Source organism: Ranitomeya variabilis, chromosome 2 (assembly GCF_051348905.1).
Source record: "Ranitomeya variabilis isolate aRanVar5 chromosome 2, aRanVar5.hap1, whole genome shotgun sequence".
Classification (NCBI taxonomy): Eukaryota; Metazoa; Chordata; class Amphibia; order Anura; family Dendrobatidae; genus Ranitomeya; species Ranitomeya variabilis.
Window position 1 is genome coordinate 250,759,236 of NC_135233.1, and position 24,814 is coordinate 250,784,049.

The 24,814-nt window shown below is 45.9% G+C and overlaps 1 protein-coding gene and 1 long non-coding RNA gene across 7 annotated transcripts in view; one reads left to right on the plus strand and one right to left on the minus strand.

Annotated features, from left to right (window-relative positions):
* LOC143805343 (uncharacterized) overlaps positions 1 to 21,811 on the minus strand; it is a 242,591-nt gene extending 220,780 nt beyond the window's left edge. Inside the window, exon 1 of the long non-coding RNA XR_013221224.1 lies at positions 21,702 to 21,811. This is a non-coding gene — a long non-coding RNA (uncharacterized LOC143805343). The remainder of the gene's footprint in view (positions 1 to 21,701) is intronic.
* EXD3 (exonuclease 3'-5' domain containing 3) overlaps positions 1 to 24,814 on the plus strand; it is a 389,744-nt gene that overhangs the window by 225,352 nt on the left and 139,578 nt on the right. The gene's annotated exons all lie outside the window — the stretch shown is intronic.

A 24,814-nucleotide genomic window follows, 5' to 3' on the forward strand; every position in this document is an offset into this window, starting at 1 on the left:
TTTTTTTTTTTTAAATGTGCCTCATTTTTCCTTTAATTTTCTCCTTTTTTAAAGTCTGTTTTATATGTATTTCACTGTTGTTTTTGTTGCCTAATCAGTTGCGCCCTTTTAAAGCATCACATAATTTGTTGCAATGTACTCCAGCCTGGAGTGATTTTTATGTACACCATATTTTTTTTTTTTTTTTGTGTGCGACAAAGTAGCAAAACAGTTTTTAAAGGCAAAAATAAAGATAATTTTTTCTACAGGGGTTTTCCTGATGTGATCTCCTATTTGTACCCTACAGTTTGGCTGATCAGCAGGGACGAGGATTCTGACCTTGATGTATTGGTGAAATCCATAGGCGACTAAGTATTATATATTAGTCCTGAGTGTGGGGACTTCCCTTTTAGTATAGGGGGAGTCCTCATGGGACAACCTCTTCTAGTAGCAATACATTGCATAAACTGACCGGCCTGGTCTGGGGTCTGACTTACCTTTGCCCACAGAGTACCCACCATTAGCTATCCTCCTGTTTCCATCTATCTGCGTCTGTAGAAAAATCTTGTCTGAGTGGCTTAAAGAGGTGGCCTGATTCTCAGTGCTCCACTGAAGGGGGTCTCTAGCAAAACCTCATTCACCTCATCAGTGATTTCATCGTTTATCTTGTTGCTATCAACGACAGCAATTTTTTTTCCCTTTTCCTAAGTCTCCCCTTATGTGTGTGAGGCTGTAATGATCCCACCATATGGTGCCCTCCGAACCTTACACTGGGCTCTCTGATAGCGTTCAGTGGCTCCCATTGTTCCCTGTCATCCTACACTCTTCAGTGATACCAGGCATCTGCTCGGCTGTGATTGTATGTGCCATTCTCTACTCCGCTAACCTGCCGTGACCTCTCACTATTATTTCTGCCTCTTTGATGCCATATACCGGCTTCCAATACCCACTACATCTAGGAGCCAGGCATCGCCATCTGACAGGCTGGGAGGAGTGACTTCAGTCAAACTAAGTGCAAGATGCAATGTCTCTGTATACACCCTTCAGTACCCTAGTGGGATTGCAATATAAGGCTTCTTTCACACTAGCGTCGGGCTCGGCCCGTCGCCGTGCGTCGGGCCGAGGCTCCCGACGCTAGCGTTGTCCCCGCCGCACAATGGGGGCAGTGGATGCATTTTTCCAGCGCATCCGCTGCCCCATTGTGAGGTGCGGGGAGGTGGGGGCGGAGTTCCGGCGGAGTTCCGGCCGCGCATGCGCGGTCGGAAAAAGCGGACCGTCGGGAGCAAAAAACGTTACATGTAGCGTTTTTTGCTCCCGACGGTCCGCCACTGCACGACGCATTCATCGCACGATGGGTGCGACGTGTGGCAATCCGTCACAATGCGTCGCTTCATGTTAATCAATGGCGAAAAAACGCATCCTGCAAACACTTTTGCAGGATGCGTTTTTTCAGCAAAACGACGCATTGTGACGGAATGCAGTTAACGCTAGTGTGAAAGTAGCCTAAGCGATTGCCTGATAGCATGAAATATACTCCGTCCGTTATCTGATCACCCAGAAAGTCTGACGATCGAGGACTTGTACATTTACGCCTTCTCTAGTAAACCGAGATTACATTTGCCAATATGGGGAAATGGCTCACAATGCTATTCCATAATTTATTACTGGCCTTTATGACACCGCCGGACATGACAAACAATATGGCCACCAGTAAAGAGGTTTTTTTCCAACCCCACTTGCTGTTAATATGCTACCAGTTTACCAGTGACAGCCCCTACACTCCTGGTGTGCAGGGAACTGTAGCCATGAATTGGGCCACAGTCTGGAGAATGGGGGCCACTGCGCATGAGAGAAATCACAGCCCAAAATCTGCATCCTTCATTCTCACAATCGGTGAGGTCTCAGAGTTCGGAGCCCCACTTGATGAGACTGAACATCCCTTTATGATCCCAGATGCCCTGTCTTTTTGTGCAGTAGTGTATTAGCTAGGGGTGTGTTGGTGCTTATCGGAGCACATCTTCCATCCAGGACCCTCAGTGAAATCTCCTAAAAGATATTGGCCCTCACTCCCCCACACATCTCACCGGGAAGTAGCCCGAAATATATAGTAGTCAAGATTAATAAAACTTGGCTTTTTTTCCCCAGAAACAGCACCACACCTGATTGCAGGTTGTGTCTGATATTGCAACTCAGCCCTATTCACTTCCATAGATGTGCAGTACCAGGCACATCATATGGATTGGAGTGGTGCTGGTTTTGGTAGAAAGTTGCTTTGTTTCTCTCTGATCCTTTAACTAAAGTGTTTTTTTGTTTTTATTTTTTTTTAAGCGTAAATGTATTTTACTACCTGTATGGTGACTAGGGCTGGCTGAGCTGTAGATTTCTTGGTTCTTTCAGATCCTGGCCGCTTTGTTTTCGGGGTTAACAAGAATCGGATCAGTATAATTTAACCATCTCCTTGCCTGGTGTTAACCCCTGGGGCGCTGCGCACCTCTTTGCTTTGCATTGGCATGGTAATTCTGGTTCTTCCCTGTTATTTTTAGTGCTATTTGCATTGTGCTGTGATTAGGGATAGGGGGCCCTATAGAATCCATGCATTCAGCTGACAAGAACAATGCAGCGCATTTCCTAGTCTGGGAGTTGAGCAAGAAAAGTGTTCCAGCAGGGGTTACACAGACACAATGAGGATGGGGAAGTGAGAATCATTTTGGGCAGTAGCAGTGCCTGTTTTTGGCTGGAGATCCTGGGGTAGAGCTCAGCCCGTGAGAACCACAGTCACAGACAAAAGCGAGAGAGATAGTGGTCAGGAGACAAGAGTCCAGGGTCTCAGTGTGGGAACTGCACAGAGCTGTCAGGAGGATTCAGGCATAAGGGGGCAGCCGAGACCCCTGGGTGTTTTCCGACAGAGGTCGATATTTGTCATCTGCTGGAGGAACAGCTCATCCAGCGCGGCTTCGTACGGTGTGAAAATGTTAATCTGAGATGCCCATGGCCCATCTTGCCGGCTGTCCCTGGACTACAACTTGCAGCAACTCCATTCGCAGGTGCTTAAAGCACACAGAGTAACAAGCAGATTTTTATTCCCTGTGCTATTATGCCTAGTCGGGAGTCTGGGTTTCTGATTGTCACCAATTTCAAGATCTCTTCTTGCTATAAAACCTTGTTACACCCAGAAGCTAGAAACCCCTCCTCACCTACTCACAGCTGAGGTTTATTTACAGTTGTATCCAGTCTACACAATCCTGTGTGAGTATTACACAGGCCCCTTTCACACATCAGGTTTTCGCTGTCAGGCTAAATCTGGCTTTTTTTAAAAAAAAACGGATCCAGCGAAAGCTGTCGCCTGATCCTTTTTTTTGTCATAGACTTGTATTGGCACCGGATTGCGCCGGTTGGCCTCACATTTCGGCCATCTTTCGCCGGATCGAAAAGGGGTTTTCTGGCGTCTGGAAAAAACGTACAAAGTTACGTTTTTTGTCTGCGGCGAAAAACTGGAGAGCGCTGCATCCGGCTTATTGCTAGAATGGAAGCCTATGGGCGGCGGAAGTTGCCAGATCCGTCAAATGACGGATTCTGGCACCGGATTCCGTTTTGTTTGTTTTTTTTAACTGTGCATGCTCAGATTTTTTTAGGATCCAATTAGCTGGATCAGCTAGTCGGATCTATCAATGGCGAAAACCTGATGTGTGAAACAGGCCTTAGCAGCAGGACCAGGCGTCTCCTCTGTCTCCCTATATCTTGCTACTGTTACTCACCTGTACCAGCTACAGCTCTGGGCTCTGCGTCCTCCTTCCACAATGACAGGCTCCCTCTGCTCCCATGCAGATCAGGTTACCATCGTAACTCAGCGTGCACCTCTGATTTTACATGCTAGGGTTTTAAAGACTGGCTCAGGCGACGTGCACCGCCTGAGTTTTCTGGAAGTTTGGTGTCCATGCCACTACCACATCACTGGTCTTTGCTTTTCTTTCCATGTGTACCGTCCAGCTCTTGTAAGACCCCTGGAATCTTCTACATCGCACCTCTTTAATACTGAGGTGCCACCTGACAAACCCAGATCTGCTACAAAGCACTCTGCTACTTTACCACAAATGTACCATCTGACCAACCCAGCTGTGCTACATCACTGGGCCCTGCTATATCACCACATGTGCGTCTGCACCTCTGCTACATGGCCACAAGTGTCTGCTGACAACCCACTGCTGCTACTTTGCTGGGCTATGCCACATTTCCACAAGTGTGCATCCTGACATACCTAGCTTTGCCATACCACCGAACTTTGCTACATCTCTTATCAATGTCACCCTGCTCTGCTGCATCGCTGGGCTCTGCTACGTCGCTGGGCTCTGCTGCATCGCTGGGCTCTGCTGCATCGCTGGGCTCTGCTACATCGCTGGGCTCTGCTGCATCACTGGGCTCTGCTATGTCGCTGGGCACTGCTACATCACCTTAAATGAGTATCCAATCATATCCACATCGGTTATTCTGCTACTCTAAGGCTATGTTTACACTTGTGGGTTTTTTTTTTTCATGCATTTTTTAATGCAAATTTTCACCTGCCTTTTACAGTGTCACCAAAGTCTGAGATTTCAGAATCTCATGCATACACCTTGGATTTTTTTGTCCTCAGTATTTTAGGCAAAACCTTGGGGTTGCAGAATGCTGCATGTCACTTCTTTCAGCTTTTTTTTTTTAGCGCTTTTCACCCATTGAAAGTAAAGAGGGGGAGAAAAAAGTCTGAAAAAATGCAGGTATCCGTTTTTGCTGCGTTTCTGTGGCAAAACCTGATGAAGTAGAATAAGAATTTTTTTTTTTTTTGCACTAAACTTTATCAGCATGCACAAGAGACAAATGTACCATGAAAAAACCACCGCAAAATTTGCTTTTTTGCAGCAAGTTTCTTACTGCCAAGAGAGCAGATTTTGCATGCGGAAAAACCTTGCCTAATACTTTGCAGAGTCTGTGGCTACCCTGTGGCCCTCTTCAGCCTCCATTGCTCTGGTCAGTTCTTTTGTCGTCTGTCCATGCTGCGTCCTACCTGCTCATCTGGAGGGCACTGCTCACCTGAAAGGATACATCTGTAACAAACCCTGGGAGAAGTCTTATATCTGTGCAGGACTTCCTGCTTCTGAAATACAGTGGTTCCCCAGCATTAACAGCAAGCTTTGAGCTTGAAAATTATAAGGAATTAAAATGTAAGTAAAAAATAAAAATAGCAAAAATTGATTTTTTTTTTTTTACTTTTCCCTCCATTTTTCAGGAGCATTTTGTATAGCTGCCATTATTCTCTCTCCTCTGTTCTAAAGTCCTGAATGGCAAACCTCTCGATTTTATTCAGCAATGCATCCTCCGCATTGCCACTTTTCTAGGCAGATTTGATGTCATGAGGGGCAATACTTGTTGCCATTCAGCTTTTACATAAAAGCCCTGTCTTTACACATACAGGTATACTGTGACTATAGGAACAATTGCAAACAATGGAAACACATACCCGTATGTTCGGCCAGGTTTTTTCCCTAATAATAAATTCAAGCAAATTCATAAATGCAAGCCCCGGAGCTACATAAAGTTGATGTTTGCAGGCATGTTCTTACATTTGTGTGTAGACTGTGTACTCCGATTACCTATGCTCCCTGTTTGGATGATAAATGACTGTATTTCCAGCTGCCGATGCCTTAGGGATTTCTGCTTGAAATTAGCAACTGTGTCCAATGCAAACTTTTGTCCAAAGGCGATAATTCTCCGGGGTGAGGTGGAGAATCCAGCGTCTTGAAATATTAAAGCTGGACATAGACTCTTAAATAGCTGTTGGCTAAATCATCGTTTAGCTGAAAGCGGCCCCCACACCCCATTAAATATCTAGTAATTATTATTTCTATGCCTTTTGAATGCTTGACCCTTCTATTGACCAGCTGTCCCCATCCGCAAACTACAACTCTCGGCATTAATTTTGTAACCACAGTAGAACCGCAGGTTGGACACTGCTGTAGTGTAAGGATTTTGTAATCTAAGGCTTGTCCCACTTGAGACGTGTCATATGGACAGGATAGGCCATAAATGTCTGATGGATGCAGGTTTATCTGCTGGTGTGCACATCTTTCTTGGCAACAGGCCCCATCCCAAGCCATCAGTAGAGAGTTGGCTATAAACGTGCAGTTCTCCCTATTCATTTCTTTAGGAGGTCTGTAAATTGCCAAGCACGCGTCCTCTGCAATTTTGAAACTCCCATTAGATTGTCTAGAGAGAGCCGCACTTACGCTGCAATTCTCATAGCTCCCATAGAAATAATGGGGGAGCCGTATCCCTCTTCATTCCTGTTGGCACATGATGGGGTCCACTTTTCAATATAGATGCAGATCCTGGCATATCCTGTCCCAGATTGGAACACTTCTTTAAAGGAACACTCCATTCAAATCTGATACTTTCATGCCGAGTGCAGAGACCAAAGAGGCAGAGTATGACACTAAAGGGAGAGGTCGTGCAACAGCCCCTCAAACCCTGCACTAGACATCTTTCAGGATCTCAGATTTTTGTGTGTGACTCCTTTGGGGTAGGTGCACACTGTCGGTAAACTCTGCGGCTTGGACTCTGAGTAGCTGTGCAACGTCCAGCTGTTACAGCATAGTGGATGGGATTTCAAGAAATCCCATGCCCACTATGCGACCAGAGACGCCCGCAGCTCACCTGCGGGACGGACATGCAGCACGTCTTTCCAGACCAAAGCATGTCTATTTATCTTGCGGAGACACGTGTTTCCGCAAGATAAATTTCACCCTTACAATGTATTGGACGCAGTGATTCCGCACGGTTCATGCAGAATCTCCTGCGTTCAATAGACAGCAGCTCTCTGGACGCAGCGAACATGTGCACTGCCAATTCCTGATCGTGTGTACCTACCATTACAAGTGGCCCCTATCTGTAAGCTGCCAGAAGACAATGGTTGCCGGGCCCCAATTTTCATAACAGGTGCTGTCCCAGAGGTTACACCACCATATACAGTGGGGGGAAAAAGTATTTAGTCAGCCACCAATTGTGCAAGTTCTCCCACATAAAAAGATGAGAGGTCTGTAATTGACATCATAGGTAGACCACAACTATGAGAGTCAAAATGAGAAAACAAATCCAGAAAATCACCTTGTCTGATTTGGCAAGATTTATGTTGCAAATTAAATGGTGGAATATAAGTATTTGGTCATTAACAAAAGTTCATCTCAATACTTTGTTATATATCCTTTGTTGGCAATGACAGAGGTCAAACGTTTTCTGTAAGTTTTCACAAGGTTGGCACACACTGTTGGTGGTATGTTGGCCCATTCCTTCATGCAGATCTCCTCTAGAGCAGTGATGTTTTGGCCTATCGCTGGGCAACATGGACTTTCAACTTCTTCCAAAGGTTTTCTATGGGGTTGAGATCTGGAGACTGGCTAGGCCACTCCAGGACCTTCATATGCTTCTTACGAATCCACTCCTTCGTTGCCCTGGTGGTGTGCTTGGGATCATTATCATGCTGAAAGACCCAGCCACGTTTCATCTTCAATGCCCTTGCTGATGGAAGGAGGTTTGCACTCAAAATCTCACTATACATGGCCTCATTCATTCTTTCATGTACACGGATCAGTCGTCCTGGTTCCTTTGCAGAGAAACAGCCCCAAAACCTGATGTTGCCACCACCATGCTTCAGAGTAGGTATGGTGTTCTTTGGATGCAACTCAGCATTCTGTCTCCTCCAAACACAACGAGTTTTGTTTCTACCAAACAGTTCTACTTTGGTTTAATCAGACCATATGACATTCTCCCAATACTCTTCTGGATAGTCCAAATACTCTCTAGCAAACTTCAGACGGGCCCGGACATGTACTGGCTTAAGCGGGGGGACACATCTGGCAATGCAGGATCTGAGTCCCTGGCGGCGTAGTGTGTTACTGATGGTAGCCTTTGTTACGGTGATCCCAGCTCTATGCAGGTCATTCACTAACTCACCGTTGCTCACCGTTCTTTTGATCATTTTGACCCCATGGAGTGAGATCTGGCTTGGAGCCCCAGATCAAGGGAGATTGAGTGGTATTGCTGTCTTCCATTTTCTTATTATTGCTCCCACAGCCTATTGCAGATTCAGTCTTCCCAGCCTGGTGCAGGGCTGCAATTTTGTTTCTGGTGTCCTTCGACAGCTCTTTGGTCTTCACCATAGTGGAGTTTGGAGTGTGACTGTTTGAGGTTGTGGACAGGTGTCTTTTATACTGATAAGTTCAAACAGGTGCCATTACTAAAGGTAATGAGTGGAGGACAGAGGAGCCTTTTAAAGAAGAAGTTACAGGCCTGTGGGAGCCAGAAATATGCATGTTTTTAGGTGACCAAATACTTATTTTCCACCATAATTTGCAAAATAAATCTCGCCAAATCAGACAAGGTGATTTTCTGAATTTGTTTTCTCATTTTGACTCTCATAGTTGTGGTCTACCTATGATGTCAATTACAGGCCTCTCTCATCTTTTTAAGTGGAGAACTTGCACAATTGGTGACTGACTAAATACTTTTTTTCCCCACTGTACATTGTTTTTTTGGAGGGAGGGGCATATCTGAGATGTTACTACCTAGAGTGTTCTGGACAGTGCCATAACTTAAAGCTCATGGGCGCTGATGTAAAATTTTTAAACCGGTCTCCCAACTATCATAGGTCCCTTAAGGGTATCCTATGGCCCAGAATTACCCCCTTCTACTTCAGGGCACCCACTATAGTTACACACCTGGTTATGGAGGTCGTAGCTCTGTCTTATATTACACAGACACCCAGAGATGTTGATAGTGGCACCAATATCAGGTCAGGGGACATTGCAGAATAGTCTTCAGCATTTTGATAAGACTTTGAAATTTAAGTTTTCGGAATCAGGGCCTTAGCATTGCAGATATTTCCCTCTGCCTGTATGATGGGGGTGATGATTGTAATCAGCATCATTTTGTTAGGACCCCTATCCAATGCCAGCACACAAAGGCCCCCCTCTTCTATTTCCAGCCTGCAGTCCCTTTTCCCACCCGTCTCTCTTTCTCTATCTTGGCCTGAGTTTTCCCATTCTGCGGGAGGTCAGCCCTCTGACCCTACTGGTTCACCATTATTTCAGTTTATTCCCTGGAGAGTTTCTGTGAGCTGCTGAGAGAGGGGATCAGTGTTCCCAAGGGCGGATGGGAAGTGGCTGCCGGACTCATAGCTGAAGGGTTAACGAAAGAGTAGGAGCTTCTTCAATGCTGCAAGACAATAGGGGTGATCCTCCTCAAGGGCAGAGGTGTGCTTGATGTGGGGAGTGGTGACAGGTATGGTGAATAGCAGGTGACCAAGCAGACCGAAAACAGCAAGAGGACCATATCCTTTGCCTTGGGGGGGAAAGCAGATTCATTCTTATTTACTTGTAGCTTTAAAAAGACCATCAGTTGTCCCCTTTCTGTGGCTGAAGTTATTTTTGTCTGCTTTTACTGTCAAAGCTGCGTCACATCCACCATTACATTTTTCAAGAGCTTACTGAACTCCTGTGTGAAATCTCTTAGGCTACTTTCACACTTGCGTTTTTCAGCTTCCGTCACAATCCGTCGATTTCTGAGAATGTAGGATCCTGCAAAAAAAATTGCAGGATCCTGCATTCTCCCATAGACTTGTATTAGCGACGGATTGTGACGGATGGCCATCCGTTTCATCCGTTGTGCACTGGATCCGTCGGAAAATAGCGGCCCGTCGTGCGGAGAAAACGTTCATAGGAACATTTTTTCTGCACGTCGGAAAATCGGTCAGCGACGGGTCCTGCTCTGCCCATCTATAATGGAATCCGTCGCTGACCGTCACACACAGGAATCCAGCGACGTATCACGTTTTTCCCCTCTGAGCATGCCTGGAAGCATTTTCAAGTCCGGGAAAAAGTGTCTCTCTTTCCCTTCTTCTCTCTCTCTCCCCCTCTCTCCCCGGACATTTAATTTCCCGGAAATTTCTCAAATCAAATTGTGGACGACGCATCCGTCATTACACTGGATTCGTCACACACATTTTTCGCTATTTTCGGGACGTCTGTCGATACGTCATTTTGCTGCACAACGACATACAGCAGAAGACGCAAGTGTGAAAGTAGCCTTAGTGGTACATGAATTGTCGCCTTCCCAGGAGCAGAGATAACAACCTGCTCACTGTGTGGCAACGATCTCTCCAAAGGGGAAATATTGATTGCAGAAAAATAATTACCTGCTTCCCCCAATAATATGCGTCTGGCAAGTAATGTATGTCATGGGATATTTCCAAGCCTCTGTATCCTATGCAGTATTTTATGGACACAACTAGAATACCGCCATGAAATGGGACGTCTCGATGCTCCATAGCATTTGCTGCTTTCTCTCTAAATTTATTACGAATATTCAGTACTTAAAGATAAATGTATGACGTGGGGGTTCGACCACTGGACCCCTCACCAAGCATAAGAATGAGGGTCCCAAAGTCCTTTGTTTGGAACAGTAGTGAGCATGTGCGACCCCTGCTTCATTCACTGTCTATAGAAGCGGTCGTACATGCTCACTGCCACTCCATACACACAGGACTTTAGAACCCCTGTTCTCAGGACGGGTAGGTGTTTTAACATCTAAATCTCCATCTATCATCTATCCTTTGAATAGGCTACAAGTGCTGACTATGGGTCCCCTTTATGGAGAGTTTGCATCCATAAATCTAGTTTGTTTAGAGGGATTGTACAAGGTTACAAAAACGTGGCTGCATTCTTTCAGAAATGGTGACACCTTTACTATGGGTTGCATCTGGTACTACAGCTCAACTCCATTGAAGTGACTGTAGCCAAGTTTCATTACCACGCACAAGGGTGGCGCTGTTACTGAAAAGAATGCAGCCATGTTTTTCCTGGACCTCACCTTTAATTTGATAAGCATTTTTTCACTTGACCACAATGGGGTGGGTAGTACACCAATTAGACAGTTTTTAAAATGAACAGTTCTCTTACTTTCTCATACTTTTATTATAAAAAAATGATTCCCTTGAATGACAGCAAGTAGACATCTTGAAAATGATAAGGAACCGACCAGAAAAACAGGCTAAATATTTACGCACAACTAATATTTCTCACAATACGGAGTTTGCTGCTAATGTATCCAATCTAGACCGGCTGATACATTTTGCTATCGCTGATACATTGTAGCAAACGAACAGGCTGGCTGCTGTTGTGACAAACTCTGCAGTGAAGTTAGAATTGCTATTTTGCCTTTGAGATGTAAACCGCTAATATTCCTACTAAATGACAGCAAGCAGATATATTGAAAATGGTGAGAAATGTAGATGCAAGTGTATAAGGAAGTAATAGTAACTTTTCCTTTTATTTCCTGAAGCCATGACAACCTATCAATTCTTGGCACTAAACCTGCACCCTGCCTTTCATCTGCCGCGTCTGGAGGCCTCAACGGCACCTAGCAGACTCCTTGTGTGCTGGAGGCAACCTGCAAAGTGCTTTGAATAGCAAGAATTGGGCTTCATCATGTGAAAACCGTAAATCTACGCCGCAAGCATTATACTATGTGATTCCATAGTGCATGGGATTCCTATCTCATAAAATGGTGGTATCTCGCTAAGATTTACCATTACTTCATGATCGAGGGGATTCTAGCCTCAGAGATCCGAACGATCTAGACAACACAGCGACTTAGATGCTTCCAGCTGACCGTCGATGTTGGGCGACCCCAGTACCTTGCACAGCGTCTGGCTGTACAGGCAAATGCTGTGACGAGGTCACAGCACTGCATCTCTGAACGGTGAAGTCAGATGGCGACCGATCATACAGTGATAGCGTGTCCGGGCATACACCCTTATACCATTATTTCTGACTTTAGCTTAAACAAAATTCTCATCCCACCATCTGAAATTCCCAGGCCAAAGAGCTCATTTATCTTCCCAGTACTGCTGAGATTCCCCTTTATACTAATAGAACTGTTTATTTTTGAGGGGCAGAAGTAATAGTCATTTATTTTAAGTCTGATATTTGGAGAAGTCAATGATGTGAATGAAACTGCAATAACACAGCAAAATCTTTCCAGAGTAGTGACAGGCGGTGCGAGAGCTTCTACACATCCACAAGGCGGACAAGTAGATGAAGCACTGGCAACCAAAATGACCCTACAATCATGCTGCCATTGGGGTCTCAAAGACCCAGAGTGAGCAACTATACACTTTCTATAGAGGGAGATAAGCAGCTGCCAAACAACTCGCTCTGTGGTCTCTCAAGGACTCTTGGGGTGGGGGGTACACGTAGATTGGAAACCTAATGCAACCACCATGGGTGAAGCTGGGGTTGCATGGTCTTAGGGTACCGTCACACTGAGCAACTTTTGAACGAGAACGACAGCGATCCGTGACATTGCAGCGTCCTGGATAGCGATCTCGTTGTGTTTGACACGCGGCAGCGATCAGGATCCTGCTGTGACGTCGCTGGTCGGAGCTAGAAGTCCAGAACTTTATTTCATCGCTGGATCACCCGCTGTCATCGCTGGATCGGTGTGTGTGACACCGATCCAGCGATGTGTTCACTTGTAACCAGGGTAAACATCGAGTTACTAAGCGCAGGGCCGCGCTTAGTAACTCGATGTTTACCCTGGTTACCATTGTAAATGTAAAAAAAAAAAAAACAGTACATACTTACATTCCGGTGTCTGTCACGTCCCTCGCCGTCAGCTTCCCGCACTCACTGTGAGCGCTGGCCGTAAAGTAAAAGCAGAGCACAGCGGTGACGTCACCGCTGTGCTGTGCTTTACGGCCGGCACTGACACTAGTGATGGGCACTACAGTCAGTGCGGGAAGCTGACGGCGAGGGACGTGACAGACACCGGAATGTAAGTATGTACTGGTTTTTTTTTTTTACATTTACAATGGTAACCAGGGTAAACATCGGGTTACTAAGCGCGGCCCTGCGCTTAGTAACCCGATGTTTACCCTGGTTACCCGGGGACTTCGGCATCGTTGGTCGCTGGAGAGCTGTCTGTGTGACAGCTCTCCAGCGACCACACAACGACTTACCAACGATCACCGCCAGGTCGTATCGCTGGTCGTGATCGTTGGTAAATCGTTTAGTGTAACGGTACCTTAAGTCATCACTGCATCCATCTGTAGAAATTTACAGGAGATAATATGTGCACGAACGGCACTTGACATTACTCTAGCAACGACTGATTTTATGGTATGGTTTCTGCAAAGTTTGTAAGTGATTGGCTCAAAATCAAATATGCTGGCTTTGTGTCAAAACCTGGGCCCACTGGAAAATCTTCTGTTTCTCCAGTGGGGCAGAAGGGTGAAAATGATCACAGCAAAATATTGTCGCCTCCAGTGCAGCCCTTTCTATTTGTCAGTAGTGCGGCTGAGAGTTCAGAGCGGTGTCATGCACAGCGACCGTCCTGTATCGTTTGCATCTCTTGAGCATACACACCTTAAAGCAGTTAACCCCTGTGACAAGTCTACACCCACCCTCTGTGCACCATCTAGACACCTCTCTGCCTCCACCTTCCTCAGCTTCACTCCAAAAGCTGCTGGGAAAGAAGCTTGAGCTCAAGGTTAGGCTTGTTGTGCCGTTTGGCGCAAGTTCAAAAACCGTGAGAACAGCCTTGGCCAGACACAATAACAAATACGTCAGCCAGGGGAAGCGCTTCCTCCCGGGGCCTCTCGCGTTCCGAAAGCTTTTTTTCTTTTTTTTTGTGTACAGTGAGAACGTCTCTCTCCGAGAGATGAGGAGTTGTGCAGATTGGCAGGAAGCATGCGAGCTTCTGGGTTACAAGAGACGTGAGTCTCCATCTCAACTAAGTATACAGACCTGTCTGAAACTGCCCCAGACTTCCCATCCGTTCTGCAGATATTCACTGGATCCTCAGCTCCTATTTTTTTTTTCTGTTTTCCTTTCCTTTTTTTTTTTTCCTCCTGTCACCTTGCTCTATTGGGGATAATTATTTGCTGAATATATTTTAGAATAGCTTGAGTAGCAATTCCATAATATTATTACTGGCCATGAGCAATACTCCCAACGCTGTTTCTTTACTGTAGTCCAGACAGTCCCCTTTCAGAAAATCCCAGTCACAGTTTGTTATATAAAAAAAATAAACCCCTTCACTCACTCTTCTAGGTCTAGCGCTTAATCTCCGCCGCTGCTCCCGGTGCCTGTAGTGTCTGCTGTGCTGACATCACATAGGCGGCCAATCACTGACTTCAATCGCTCTGTCCGTGTAGCCGGAATGCCCCGCTCAGGGCCGCTGAACTCACAGGCTAGCTGCAGTGCCATGGACATGATGCAAATGCCGCTGCTCTCCTAAATCCGCCTTTACTTTTGCTTTTCTTCCTGCGCCTCTCCAATCCTGAGATATAGCCCCCTCTGCCCTGTATATAAATCTTGTTTTTTATCCAAGTGGTTGTGGTCAACATTAACGCGTCCATACACCCATTTGGGTATAAATGCAACAGTGACATATAGGGAAGAGGGAGCCATATCTCTAGAACAGAGAGGCGCAGGAACAAGAGCAAAGCAATGTCAGATTCAGGAGAACAGCGGCATCTACCTTTTAGATAAAAAAAAGATATACTAATGACAATTGACAGGTCCCCTTTATAGGGTTGTCCACATGGGACAATTCATTCTTTGTTTGTTAAAAGCATCCTGCTAAGTAGGACCCTAAGTCATCGTCATTGATGACAAAGCACAGAAGTGCTGCTTCTATGGTACATATGCCCTTGAATTTTTGGAAGGGTTTGTTCAGCACCACAGTGCAACAGCTTTATATGCAATAATTTCCTCAAAGATTTTTGCAAAATTTTCCATGATTATTGGAAAAGTACCGTATATACTAGAGTATAAGCTGAGATTTTCAGACCATTTTTTGAGTTGAAGTCCCCCTCTCGGGTTATACTCGAGTCATATCCAGGGGTCGGCAGGGGAGCGGGGGCTATCTAATTATACTCACCTACTCCTGGCGCAGTCCCTGCAGGTCCCTGGTTCCCCGGCGCCGCAGCTTCTAACTGTACTGAGCGGTCACATGGTACCGCTCATTACAGTGATGAATATGCGGCTCCATCTCCCATAGGGGTGGAGCCGCATATTCATTACAGTAATGAGCAGTAACGGTGACCGCTCAGTACAGGAAGAAGCTGTGGTGCCAGTGAACCAGGGACTGCACTGCGCCAGGAGCAGGTGAGTATAACGGGGAGGGGAGCGCTGCGCGATATTCACCTGTTCCTCGTTCCGGGCGCCACTCCGTCTTCAGCGTCTTCTGCAGTGACGCTCAGGTCAGAAGGCGCGGTGACGTAGTTAGTGCGCGTCCTCTGCCTGAACGTCAGTGCAGAAGACGCTGAAGATGAAGCGGCGCCGGAACGAAGTCAGGTGAATATTGAAAGTGCCGGGGGCCTGAGCGACGGAGAGGTGAGTATGTGATTTTTTCTTTTTTTATTGCAGCAACAGCAAATGGGGCAAGTGTCTATGGAGCCATAATCAACGCTGCACTGTATGGCGCAAATATCTTTATAGAGCGTCTTATGGGGCCATAATCAACGTTTGTGCAGGACTATATGGCGCAAATATCTTTATGGAGCATCTTATGGGGCCATAATCAAGGTTTGTGCAGCACTATATGGGGCAACTATCTTTATGGAGCATCTTATGGGGCCATAATTAATGTTTGTGGAGCATTATATGGGGCAAATATCTTTATGCAGCATCTTATGGGGCCATAATCAACGTTTGTGCAGCACTACACTATGTTCCAAATTATTATGCAAATGACATTTTTCTCGGATTTTCCTAAATGGTCAGTGCAAATGACAGTCTAATAAAAGTCATCACCCTTTAGAGTATACATCAAATTTTATTGAAGAAACCTCCCAATGATAACAGTATAATCTCCAAAATGAATAAAAACTCAAAATGCACTGTTCCAAATTATTAGGCACAGTAGAATTTCTAAACCTTTGATATGTTTTAAAGAACTGAAAATGCTCATTTGTCGAATTTGCAGCATTAGGAGGTCACATTCACTGAACAAAAAAGCTATTTAACTCCAAAACATCCTAGCAGGCCAAGTTACATGTTAACATAGGACCCCTTCTTTGATATCACCTTCACATGCATCTTGCATCCATTGAACTTGTGAGTTTTTGGAGAGTTTTTGCTTGTATTTCTTTGCATGAAGTCAGAATAGCCTCCCAGAGCTGCTGTTTTGATGTGAACTGCCTCCCACCCTCATAGATCTTTTGTTTGATGATACTCCAAAGGTTCTCTACAGGGTTGAGGTCAGGGGAAGATGGTGGCCACACCATGAGTTTATCTCCTTTTATGCCCATAGCCGCCAATGAGGTATTCTTTGCAGCATGAGATGGTGCATTGTCATGCATGAAGATGATTTTGTTCCTGAAGGCACGTTTCTGCTTTTTAGACCATGGAAGAAAGTTGTCAGTCAGAAACTCTATTAACTTTGCTGAGGTCATTTTCACACCTTCAGGAACCTTAAAGGGCCCTACCAGCTGGTTCCCCATGATTCCAGCCCAAAACATGACTCCTCCACCTCCTTGCTGACGTCGCAGCCTTGTTGGGACATGGTGGCCATCCACCAACCATCCACTACTCCATCCATCTGGACCGTCCAGGGTTGCTCGACACTCATCAGTAAACAACACTGTTTGAAAATTAGTCTTCATGTATGTCTGGGCCCACTGCAACCGTTTCTGCTTGTGAGCAATGTTTAGGGGTGGCCGAATAGTAGGTTTATGCACCACAGCAAGCCTTTGAAGGATCCTACACCTTGAGGTTCGAGGGACTCCAGACGCACCAGCAGCTTCAAATAACTGTTTGCTGCTTTGTAATGGTATTTTGGCAGCTGCTCTCTTAATCCAATGAATTTGTCTGGCAGAAAACTTCCTCTTTATGCCTTTATTTGCATGAACTGTGTGTGCTCTGTTTCAGTCACAAATCTCATCAGAGTATGATGATCACTCTTACGTTTTCGTGAAATATCTAATTTTTTCATACCTTGTCCAAGGCATTGCACTATTTAATGCTTTTCAGCAGCAGAGAGATCCTTTTTATTTCCCATATTGCTTGAAACCTGTGACCTGCTTAATGTGGAACATCATTTTTGAGTGGTTTCCCTTAAATTGGAATCACCTGGAAAACTAATTATCACATGTGGTTAAGATTGATTTCAGTGATCCATTGAGCCCTGAGACACAATACCATCCACGAGTTTATTTGAAAAAGAAAACAATTAAATCTTTATGACACTTAATTCCAATTTGCATAATAATTTGGAACACCGTGTATATGGCGCAAATATCTTTATGGAGCATCTTATGGTGCCATAATCAAGGTTTGTGCAGCACTATATGGGGCAAATATCTTTATGGAGCATCTTATGGGGCCATAATCAACGTTTGTGCAGCACTATATGGTGCAAATATCTTTATGGAGCATCTTATGGGGCCATAATCAACATTTGTGCAGCATTATATTGGGCAAATGTGTCTATGGAGCATCTTATAGGGCCATTATTACCCTTTATGCAGGATTATATGGGGCATATTTTAATATTAATATTGAATATGGATTTTATGGGGCCCATCATGAACTGTATGGAGCATTATATGGGGCTCCTGATTCAATATGGATATTTAAAAACACTTAACCTACTGATGTCTCAATTAACTTTACTTTTATTGGTATCTATTTTTACTTTTGACATTTACCTAGCTGCTGCATTTTCCACCCTAGGCTACTTTCACACTAGTCCGTCGGTACGGGCCGTCGCAAACCGTTGGCCCGACGGACAACCGTTGGCCCGTCGGACAACTGTTGGCCCGACGGACAGTGTGTTAAAGTAGCACAACGTGGGCAGCGGATGCAGTTTTACAACACATCCGCTGCCCATTGTCAGTTCCGGGGAGGAGGGGGCGGAGTTTCGGCCGCGCATGTGCGGTCGAAAATGGCAGACTCGACGCACAAAAAAAGTTACATGGAACGTGTTTTTGTGCCGACAGTCTGCCAAAACACGACGGATGCGGCGTGTGGCAATCCGTCGCAATGCGTCGCTAATGTAAGTCTATGGAGAAAAAACGCATCCTGCGGGCAACTTTGCAGGATGCGTTTTTTTCTACATAACGACGCATTGCGACGTCCTTCACACAACGCAAGTGTGAGAGTAGCCTTATACTCGAGTTAAGTTTTCGGTAATTAGGGAAAGAAAATCCGCAATAATGCCTTGTTACCTCCTTGTCGCTGGCAACTCTTAAGTATGGGGATACTTCGTACAACAACTTGTATCTCAGCTTCCTGTACTCTGCTACATGCTCAGAGGTATGGGAGACTGGGAGATGACTACACGCATGCTGGAATGTCTTTATATTGAGCGGAGATTTACTTTAAAAGGGGTGTCCTAAAAACGTTTAGAACCTATCCACAGGGTAGCTGATATACACTCACCGGCCACTTTATTAGGTACACCATGCTAGTAACGGGTTGGACCCCCTTTTGCCTTCCGAACTGCCTCAATTCTTCGTGGCATAGATTCAACAAGGTGCTGGAAGCATTCCTCAGAGATTTTGGTCCATATTGACATGATGGCATCACACAGTTGCCGCAGATTTGTCGGCTGCACATCCCAAAGATGCTCCATACAAGGCAGGATGGATCCATGCTTTCATGTTGTTTACGCCAAATTCTGACCCTACCATCCGAATGTCGCAGCAGAAATCGAGACTCATCAGACCAAGCAACGTTTTTCCAATCTTCTACTGTCCAATTTCGATGAGCTTGTACAAATTGTAGCCTCAGTTTCCTGTTCTTAGCTGAAAGGAGTGGTACCCGGTGTGGTCTTCTGCTGCTGTAGCCCATCTGCCTCAAAGTTCGACGCACTGTGCGTTCAGAGATGCTCTTAGGCCTACCTTGGTTGTAACGGGTGGCGATTTGAGTCACTGTTGCCTTTCTATCAGCTCGAACCAGTCTGCCCATTCTCCTCTGACCTCTGGCATCAACAAGGCATTTCCGCCCACAGAACTGCCGCTCACTGGATTTTTTTTCTTTTTCGGACCATTCTCTGTAAACCCTAGAGATGGTTGTGCGTGAAAATCCCAGTAGATCAGCAGTTTCTGAAATACTCAGACCAGCCCTTCTGGCACCAACAACCATGCCACGTTCAAAGGCGCTCAAATCACCTTTCTTCCCCATACTGATGCTCGGTTTGAACTGCAGGAGATTGTCTTGACCATGTCTACATGCCTAAATGCACTGAGTTGCCGCCATGTGATTGGCTGATTTAGAAATTAAGTGTTAACAAGAAGTTGGACAGGTGTACCTAATAAAGTGGCCGGTGAGTGTATAATCACTGGACCCACCCCTGCTGATCACTAGAACAGGGGCCCAAAGGCTCCCATGTGATTGAAGTTCTCCACCGTCTATAGGAGTTGTGGGCTCACATGCTCACTATTGCTTTAGACTCTGCATTCTCAAATCAGAGGGGGTCTCAACGGCTGGACCTCCAGGACTCATACATTTATCATCTCTCCTGTGCATGGTTGATGGTGCAGTCTTGAGAATAACCCTTTCAGTTGATCCCGTTCAATCCTGACATAAATTTATTTTTTTTTTATCGTGGGGTGAGAGTCGTTCGCTGGTCTTGTTGTACCCCAAGTCCTTCACAATTGCCTTGGATTCCAAAACCTATCTTGGATTTAGATGTCACCCTGGCTTCATATCTTTTATTTTGATTAGCCACTTCCAACACCCTCAATCGTGAAGGGGAAGCAGTTTTCGGGGGGATATCCTTTTCTCTCATCCTAGCCACGTGTTTCCTGGTGGGGGGCTTCCGCTCGTTAACGCCTCTCCTCTCCTACCCTGCGTCCGGCGGAAGGCAGCAAATAAACACGGTGCAGCCTGGAGTTCAGCATCTGGGAAGCCAGAGGGACAACTTGCAGCCCATTTCCTCCATTACTAGTGAAGGCCCGCTTCCTGCCACCAACATGATCTCTCACTTGGACACAAAGACAGTCGCACGCTCACACACACACATAAAACCACAAACGCTTTCTTGTACAAACATGAACATGCTGATGGAGACAGATACTCTGCAGCCCAAGCAGTTAGCACATGAGCCAGGGACTGACGGGTCACACACTGTGCAAGGCTGCGACCACAGAGCAGGGCAGAGTTTACGGTGCCGTGACCCGTCCAGATGACTTCTGTTGCAGTGCAATGTATTGGTGGCACGTCTCGATTTGCACGACTGTGCCGCTGTGTCCTACAGAAATGCACAGAGCCAATGCAACTGCCCTTCACAGTAGCAGCCATAACCGCAGTGCACGCATTGGTTGCCTCACATCTCGTCATGGCTACAAATATAACACATTGTTTTTTGATGTTAAAAGGATTGCAGGGACATGAAGCCATATACAATTGCCACACTGAGATATTGCACCACAAACCTGCAGCCTGTCCTTGAAACTGAACAGAAAGACTGTCAGGAGAAATAAGGATCAAGTCAGTTAAGTTAGAGCCTATAATTTTCCCTTAGGAGATCAATGGTGCCAAAGGGAACTGGCAGCCACTTATCCCCTTTGTTTTAGTAAAATGACATGTAGGCTCAAATGGGGACAATAACCGTGCCATACAATCCCTAGTTACCTTGTGTATGGGCAAGCCGGCTAGCCATTATAGTCACACCAAACGTTTGCGAGAAATGTCCCAGAGAAGCTGCAGTAAACTTTCCATGTGATGCATTCATATCTGTGTCTGTTTTCAGTTTATTCCCTTCTATTGAGGTGATGGAATTTTGGGATATTCCTTGAATTTGTTTCATGTGGTTCCCTGCCTGCAGGGGAGGTGGGATTTGTACTCGTTGGGGTGGGGTGAGGTGAGCAGATCGGTGACAAACATTCCCAGGTGTCTGCGATCCAATACTGCAGATCTTGTGGCCACATGCCCGCGAAGCCCAACAAAGAGGGGGACACCAGGCTGCTTCTGATGAAACGTAGTGCCGCCAGTATTAAATAGCGACACGGCAGACACCCGACTTTCCCAGAAACCCTGTAAGAAATGACTGAATAGAACATATAACAGCCCTATAGACGCGGAGCACTCCAGAGCTTAAGCATAAAAGCCAATATGTATTTTCGCAACAGAACCTTATGGATTTCTGCAGCTCCTCAGGTTTAGCCCCATCGTCATTGAATTGGGGCTAATCCTCCACTATTCTGTGTGAAATCCGTGGAAAATAAAGGTAGCGTATTACGTATTGTGCAGCTTAGCTCCTCTGCTGCTGCAGCACAAAACTTATTAATGCGGATTTTGGATCGTAATCTGCAATGAAATCTGTTTGAAGTCTGTCTCATGTGAACAAGAACTTACTGGGGAATTTTTTCATAAATATTATAGGGGCAACTGCATTTCATTTTTAATAGAAGGGTGGAAAGATTAGCCCCTGATAGCAATACCATCATGTGACCACAGACAGACAAAGATGACAAAATGCTGGTCATATTTGGTGGCTATTAGTCATGGCATCCGACCTACCCCATGGTGGTCAGTCAGATTTGTACATTTAGGCGGTCCAGCGAGTGTTGACCCAGGTATGGTCGCCCCATCCCACATTGTTGACAGGTGCAAAGTCAGAATTCTGCAACGGGGACATTCTCAGGGCAACATCATTAATTCAAGGCCTACAAGCTGTAAGTCTGCTACCTGATCCTAAACTCTCCTCATCTGCTCTCATCGGCGTCGCAGGGACCCTCATCGCCGCAGGTAATGGATTAGCCGCATAATTCCCAGCATTCTTCATTGCATTCTCCATGAGGGAGTGACCGCTTGCAGAGAATGTCTCCAGAGCAGCTCGGGTGTGTTATACCTGGCTGGCCTCTCTCCAGGAATGTACTACCGGACGGACAGGTTTTATTTATCTCCTCTGTTTGCAGCCGCCATGCAGCGCGTTTTATAGTGTCACCTGGAGGTTTCCATAGCCAATGTCTGCGTTATACCTATAGGAAGCCAATGAGCCGTGTTTGTGGAGTGTGAGAGTAAACTTGTGCCTGAAGACTCCAAGGTCTGTGCAAATAAAACCCTGTTTTTGGGGAATAAATCCTTGGTCCCTTAAAAAAAAAATGGTATTTTCCATTTCTTTCTCCAACTTATCCTTTGACAAAGAGACATAAAAACTCCATACAAATATTGAACTGGTTGCTTAACCCAGACCTTTTCTGAAATCAAGAGGGGCTTGGTATTTTTCCCCAGTGGAGAGCTACCATGCATGTCGAAATTGAGGAGCTGCCCTATCTCCAGCCGCCATATTTCTTCTCTCTGACACCTTAGATATTAGCATTGGAGATGGTAATATGGAAGTATTACTTCTATATCTTGCACTTATTGAGCGCACTGTCTGACTATACAGTGAGTTCCTGTGCTCCCCCTAGTGGTGGCTGTAGGCAGGCACAATCTGTGCCTTTCAGCTCTATGCCTGCTTTCCACAGCTATAATGGCTGAATCCAGATTATAAGGCTCAGAGTAGCCGGTAATCCACCCTGTATTCCCCCCCAGGCTGCTGCACTGACTCTTCGCTGCTTTACACTGTAGCATGGCACTTCTGTAAGATTTGTTTAGATATATAAGTTAGAGATCCAGCATCAGCATACGTTCTCTTATAAGGAAACATGGGGAGTGGTCGAGGCAATTATTTTCTACTCGGTCACTTTTAACTTGAGAACCATTTTAATAGTAACTTTAGTGTAGAAAGTCACAGACTTTGCTTCATCCTCAGATCGCTGTGATAAACGCTTCATGTGCAATAATCACAATGGTGGTGCAGAGTTTTACAATACAGAAAGCCACCTTGCATCAGGCTCCAGTGAGCTTACCTTATGAGTTGTAATAAGGAGGAAACTATTGTGGTGATTCTGTCATCACAAAGTCATCTTACACAATATTATCACAATACAAGTTCAGGATGAGGAAATGACATGTCATATACCAGAGATGAACCAACTACATCTACTTGTAAGACTGAGGTGTCAAAGAACATTCCCACGAGAAAGTTTCTGCATTATTAAATTTGTAACAGTGACACTGACACTCTTGGGACAGGGAAATTTACACTTGGGGTACGTATTAATGATGCTGACGCTCGGTGGTATTAGATAATGAAACCCGGGGTACACTTGGAGGAGGGGGTACCGGCTAATCACACTTTGGGTACAGGATAATGACACACGGGGGGGTACGAGATAGTGACACTCGAGGTACAGGCTAATGACACTTGGGGTACACGATAATGACACTCGGGGAGGGGGTACGGACTAATGACACTTTGGGTACAGGATAATGAAACTCGGGGTGGAGGGGGTGTGGGATAATGACACTGGTATACAGGATAATGACACTGACACTTGGGGTATAGGATAATGACACGCTTGGGGTACAGGATAATGACACGCTTGGGGTACAGGATAATGACACTCGGGGGGGGGGGGGGGGGGATAATGACACTCGAGGTACAGGATAATGACACTCAGTATACTGGATAATGGCACTCGGGGTAGGGGATAATGACACCCACGCTTGGGGTGCAGTATAATGATGCCAGCTCTTGGGGTACAGGATAATGACACTCGGGGAGAGGGGGTTATGGGCTAATGACACTTTGGGTACAGGATGACGACACTCGGTGGGGGGGGGTACAGGATAATGACACTCGGGGGTGTACGGGATAATGACACCTGGTATACTGGATAATGGCACTCGGTGTACTGTACAATGGCACTCGGGGTAGGGAATAATGACGCACACCCTTGAGGTACAGGATAATGATGCCCAGACTTGGGGTACAGGATAATGATGCCCAGACTTGGGGTACAGGATAATCATGCCCACACTTGGGGTACGAGATAATGACGCTCTGTTTATAGGATAATGACACTAGGGGAAGGGGGCGGAATAATTACACTTGGGGTACAGGATAATGACACTGGTACTCGGGGGATTGGGATGGGCTAATGGCACTCGGGATACAGGATAATACTGAGACTTGGGGTACTGGATAATGACACTCGGGGGGGGGGGGGGGTACAGGATAATGACACTGACATTCGGGGTGCAGAATAATGACACCGACACTCGAGGTACGGGATTAGGACAACGACTCTTGGCGTACTGTATAATGACACCCGGGGGGGGTTCACGGGATAATGATACGAGGTACAGCATAATGACACTGACACTCGGGGCACAGGATAATGACACACTCGGGGTACAGGATAATGACACTCAGGGAAAGGGATAATGGCACTCGGGGGGGGTGTTTACGGGATAATGCCACACGGGTGCGGGATAATGCCACTCGGGATACGGGATAATGACGCTCGAGGTACGGGATAATGCCACTCTGGGTACGGGATAATGCCACTCAGGGAGAGGGATAATGCCACGCGGGGGTATGGGATAATGGCACTCGTGGTACGGGATAATTCCACTCTGGGTGCGGGATACTTACACTAAAACTTGGGGTATGGGATAATGCCACTCGGGGTATGGGATAATGCCACTCGGTATACGGGATAATGCCACTCGGTATACGGGATAATGACACTCTGGGAGCGGGATCACTGACACTTGAGGTACGGGATCACAACGCTGACTCTCTGGTAAGGGAAAATTACACCTACACTCGGGGTATGAGACTGTTATGCCGACCCTGGAGGTACGGGATTGTGAAGCAGACATTCGGGTTACAGAATAGTGATGCTGATACTCCAGGAACGGTATAATGGCGCTCAAGGTACAGGATAATAGTTCTGAATGTAATTTTA